The following is a 6,000-nucleotide window of genomic DNA, read 5'->3' as shown; positions in this document are numbered from 1 at the left end:
TATATATATATATATATGAACAGGTAGAATTCCATACTCAATATATATAGCAGTAAACTAATTTCTATCATTTAAGTTATTAATTGAACATCTATTGTTCCCCAGAACAATCTTCTAGATACTAGACTCATTTACTTTTTCATTTATTTTCCAAACACAAACATCTCAACAAACCCTAGAAAATAGCAAGAAAAAGTAACTGATCCTACAGACAAACACTCAAACAACCACTGGATTAATAAACAAATCGGTCAATCATCCAACACAAATGTTAACCTTCTTTTTCACCAAATTGGGGTTTCAAACTTTCTTGTGGACATTTATTTCATGAAGAGGATCGCAGATGGAACAGACAAGTGTACCAGAAATTTAGTTATCCTGAAGAAATACATTTACATATTCATTGGATTCATACACATTGAAAAACCGTTCAACTCATTCAACTTCTTCCCTTTTTCAGTAAGTTAGGTTTACGCGTAGGCGTCTATTTCATGAACAAGGACGTAGACAAGAATCTAAACGGCCCTTAATGAAAATTACAACTTTAATAAATGGAAGAAAAGTAATAAAGTTGGCGGTTAGGAATCACACCGGCGAAGAAGAAGCGCCGTGGAGACGTGAATATTTTGAGAGCAACGACGGTGTCTCGAGGAAGGCGAATCACGAGTCGCAGGAACGCTCGAAATGAAGAAAGGCAATGCAAGCTTGCCAGACCGGGACATGGACAGGGTGTAGGTATTTGGTAGGCTACACATTACTCATTTTGAAATGATTTGAAAATTTATTTTGTTATTTAGATCTGCTAATTATAATATAAATTTAATATTACATATTTTAACCAAAGCCGCCCTTTGTAGGCGGTCGTCGACCACCGTCAGTCATCCCCGGCTTGTCATCGGTCATCCCCTGCTTGTCGTCTTCGGTGAAGGGTAATGAAGCACTACGTAATACGGTGCAAAAAATGTTTGAAGATTGTGCAACGACGCGCCCCGAGTGCAGTAGAATGACACACCCCAAAGACGATGCAAAGACATATTTTGAAGACAGTGTAATGACACACCTTCAATACGTATGTACCCAGAATCTAGTATAACAACATGCAATTTTAAACAAAAAAGATCAATAGGTCAAACTATAATTAAAAAGTCCTTGGAGCCTGCGATTCCTGTATTCTAGAAATTAGGTGAAATATCAAAGAGATGCAATTCACGACACCTAAATGACAAAGAACTTCGAGTAGCAACTTTATATATTATTTTGAACCACGATGAAGTTCAACTATTTTTTGATTAAGACTCGTATTAACTTGTAGTTGTCGAGTTAGCACTAAAATTTTATGTTGATAGGTTATCTGTTAGCTCCTTAAGCAATGAAGATGAAAGTATTATCAATAAGAAGATTGAAAAAGTTTTCAACATAATTTGATCTTTACATAATTTAAACTAACTTAGTAATGTATAGTAGGTAATTTGAATGTACAAATTATGTAAGTATAATAATTTTTTTTTAATATGTTCAATATAGGAGAAATGGATTCACGAATCTCGGCATAATAGATTTTGCTTGGGGCATAATCTTAGCATGACTATGTATCCTATATTTGATGAGAACGAGTTCTTGTTCCAAAGGAAAGAATACATATAATTCATGTGTATATGTTAAAGAAAAGACGCATTCCGATAGTGAGAGAGATTATTATGGGATCTTGCAAAAAAGTTGGGCATTTGCAATATCAAGGCTCTCCTGAACACAATGTATTTATGTTCAATTGTAAATGATTTGATTTTGCTCATAATTGAGAAATAAAAAAAAAAACAAAATTGTATGACATAATTGAAGTTAAAATGAACTGAAGATATGTCAAATTTGATCTATTCATTCTAGTCAGTCAAACAGACATATATTTTCTTAGATATCCTGGTAGAGCAAGAGATAAACTTGACTGGGTAATGATTATCAAGACTATGCCTAGAGCAACTATACAGGTCCAAACCGCGGTTGAAATTACTCATCAAAAGTAGGATATGTCAGATTTATGTACTCTTCTTAATATTATTAAGGGGAAATCTTCTACAATGTTACTTATGCATACGAAGACGATAAATTTTGATGTGGATGAATCCAATGACGACATAGAGGAGGGAATTATAACTTCAATCTCCACTCACTCGTCTTATGATGCCATAGAGTACATTCTTGTATGTTTTATTTTTTGCACTACATATTTTGATGTTTCATATTTTACGTCAGATTTTTTATAGCCTCTTGTTACTTCTATTCGCTTCTACTTTTACTTCTACTAGTTTTATGCATAGTTTCCTACTTTAGTTTAATTATTTATCGCTTTTATGTCACTTCATTTCCTACTTTAGTTCAAATTTTTTCTGCTTTAGTTTAGTACTTTCCTACTTTAGTTCATTTATTTCATGCTTTTAATTTTAGTTTTTCATATGGAAAAGTATTTTGATCATCTTATTTTTTCTTGTTACATTTAGCCTCAAGTGATAGCGAGGACCAGGGTCCTCATAGAGTAGTTGTCTCTAGCTTGTTCCGGTGAAAGAAGCCTGATGCTTCATGGCTCAACATAGAGACGAGCACCACTACGATGGCTTCTACTTGATCGCCACACTAGTGCCCATCAAGCCCATTGCTCTACCTCCTGTACACATGGTTACACATACCTCCCCACTCCTACAACTCCCACCACACAGCCTCGTTCATCCTCCTTTGAGGCAAACCCTTCCACTCCTACCGATCATGCTGTGGATATCTCAGGATGGACGTGCATTAAGTCGGCAAGAGATTCATAAGCAAATTTAATTTCAGTAATAAAAATTAATCTTCCATGATATTATTTAGCTAAAATTATTTTTTCCAGCTTCTATCTGTCCAGATAGCCCATCTACAAGATGAAGATTTTCAAGGTATATACAATGCTCCATATTTATCATGGTCGAAGATCCCGATTGAAGTTCAAGATATTTGATTCAGCGGTGGCTTGATTCCCGATACTGAGTACAGGAAGAGAACGATAAGATTTATTCCTTGTATTGAACTGAATTGTATATCTATTTCTTTCATAACATTTTCATATGTTAATAGAGGTTGAAGCTAGGCTGAGAGTCAACTGTCGCTGAGTTGCACACACGCACACATCAACATCAGGCGGACCATTGGTGAGTGAACAATAGATCTCACCATGTTCACGTAAGTTTAATAAGTTTTAGTTTATTTTTGTATTTTGTCTAAAATCATATCTCAATTATCCTTTAAAATTTCTTGTAGGATAATTATGAACGCCTGATGGAGTTTAGGAGTCAGAGCACACCTGGCTTTAGTGGCACTAGTGGTCATTCTGACCATTTTGACTTCAAGTTAAGGAAGTAAGTTGTCACAGGGAAAAACTATGGCCTTAGAGCACATGGAATTATATATGAGGCACAACACTCCAGTTATCACAAAGTGATCATCATTGATTGATGACAAAATGTCCAGGCTAATGGCTGCATCAACCGAGAAGTTTTGAGGCAGCTATTATATTGTACATCAGCTGGAGTCCAATGTGATTAACATTGAGGAAGCCAGAGATAAAAAGGTTGTGGGGATCGAGGTGATCATTGCACAACTACATGTTGTCATGGCAAGTGACCTATGATCGAGTAGGAGGATGAGAAGGAGAAGCACAATTAGTCTTTTTTTATGTTTATGTAGAATTATTTCGTTCATATTGTGAATATTATTCTATTGGATGATTACTAGATAATTTGTTGATATTTGTTATGTTCACAATAATTTAATTTAATTTTGTAAAATTTTATTTATTAAGAGTCCTTTTTTCCTATTTTAATTTAGGCTGATTAATGGCTAATATATTGACCAGTAAATTAGTGAAGATTCATTCCTTAATTGGTCGATTATTCAGCTGCTACTTAACCAGAAGTTCAACTGCTAAATTTGTGGCTAAAAAGTCAGTTGTTATTTCGCTATAAGGTTAACAACTGACTTCTTCAGCTAAAATGATTTTGACGGTTAAATATTCAGTCGCATCTCAGTCCTTAAAATTTAGTGACCGATAAATCAATCATAGCGACTGATAAATCTGTCGTTAATATGCACCGGTTGAATTATTCAACCGGTGTGTCTTTTGCAACTAAAGTTTTCTATGTTGATAAAAATCAGTTGGTAATCTAATTTATAACTAAAAAATACTGATTTAGAATTGAATATTTAGCTGACACTCAGTGACTTTCATATCGTGATATTAAACAAAATTCTATTAGATATTTTTACAAAAATTCTAAGTTAACAATTATATTTTAAAATTATTAAATAAAAAATATTTCTAATGAATTATTTATAAAATATTTCAATAAAATCTTTTAATAAAATTTTTAAATAATTTATATAAAATATTTATTCTAGAGATGTTATAAATTTATAAAAAATAAATAAATAGTATAATATATTGTAAGAAGGTAAGCTCCAAACTATCTGAAATGTGATAAGGTACAATGGGAGTGATCAATATTAAATACAATATAAGTACTGAGATACTAAATTATCTAACTTCATATACTTGTAATTGATTTAATCAACCCTATAAATATAGCAACACAAACATGAGGGGATAATGTTGACTAAAGGGATAAGTTATGGTAATGAGAAAAGGATCAATGTAATTGTATAAATTAATTTCATGCACAAATTTCTAACTTATAAATTTACTATATGAAAAAAACATAATCATTCGGGTAAACTATGGTGTATGCTAAATGTTGGGATTTTTTCTTTAAGATTCCCAAATTTTATTAATTTCTTTGGAATTCCCAAATTAATGACAACTCTATTTTAATTTCAACGCCCATTGGAATTCCTAATTTAATGACAATACCCATTGGAATTCCCAAATTAACCAATACTTTGTTTTAATTTTTAATGCCCGTTGGAATTCCATGGTGTTTTTAAGGGAAATAAATTCCATAATGTGGTCCATATAGCGTCTAAGTTCAACACATGAATTTAGACATTCCATAATGTGGTCACATCCATTGAACTCTGTGATGGGCAGAGTACTATAAATTAGATGTGATGCTTGCTTTTTTGGTCCCTAAGCTTGCTCCTCTTCATTTTATTTGCACCATCGGGTTGTGAGTGAGAAAAGCTTAGAAGATCTATAACAGAAAATTTGTCGTGTGAGCTGTGAGTGTAAACTCTGTTCGTATAAGTTATGGCTGGAGGTATGCATGATTTTATCTCACTTCCGCTTATAGATTCAAATATGTTTTTTTTTTAGATTGAATATGGTATTTAGAATCTTTTACACTAAATAGTTAAGTGACCTTACTTTTATACGTGTAAATGTAAGTGCACGTGTCGCTCAAGTAATGCAATGAATTTGAGCAAGAGATCTTTCCCATGAGAATAAATGGTGACTATTAAATAAGAAGATTAGTCATTAGCTTAAAATTTTAATTTTTATAAAAAAAAGTTAAAATTTTCATAGTTTTTTATTTAAATATTTTAAAATGATAATAATTAAGACGTGTGAGATCTTTGAATTTGTAATTTTTATGTCCAAATTTTTTAGGAACGTCTTTTCATATAAAATATATCGTCAGTCAACAATATAAGCAGTTTTTAACTTCTATTGATATTTAAAAAGCATAATTTTAAATTCCCTGAATGCTATATGTCTATGCAAATAGAGGATTTAAATTAATATTATCTAAAATAGTTACTCAAGTTCAGAGGTAATATGTTTATTCCTCTAAATCATATCTTGTGTAAATTAGGACTCTGTTGATATCACTATTCTTAACTGGATTTTAAACAAAAAATTGGTATCACTATTACTAAATTAACTTGAAAGAAAAATAAACCAGCATTCTTAATTGATTGCATTTTGAAAGAACACATCAATTGGAAATTGAAACACAACACAAATTTAAAGGTAATTGTTTAGTCTAACATGATTAAAACTTCACATAATGAAATTGCTCC

The sequence above is a fragment of the Phalaenopsis equestris genome, unplaced genomic scaffold, assembly GCF_001263595.1.
Source record: "Phalaenopsis equestris unplaced genomic scaffold, ASM126359v1 Scaffold000198, whole genome shotgun sequence".
Lineage (NCBI taxonomy): Eukaryota > Viridiplantae > Streptophyta > Magnoliopsida > Asparagales > Orchidaceae > Phalaenopsis > Phalaenopsis equestris.
Note: the sequence above shows the minus strand (reverse complement) of the source record.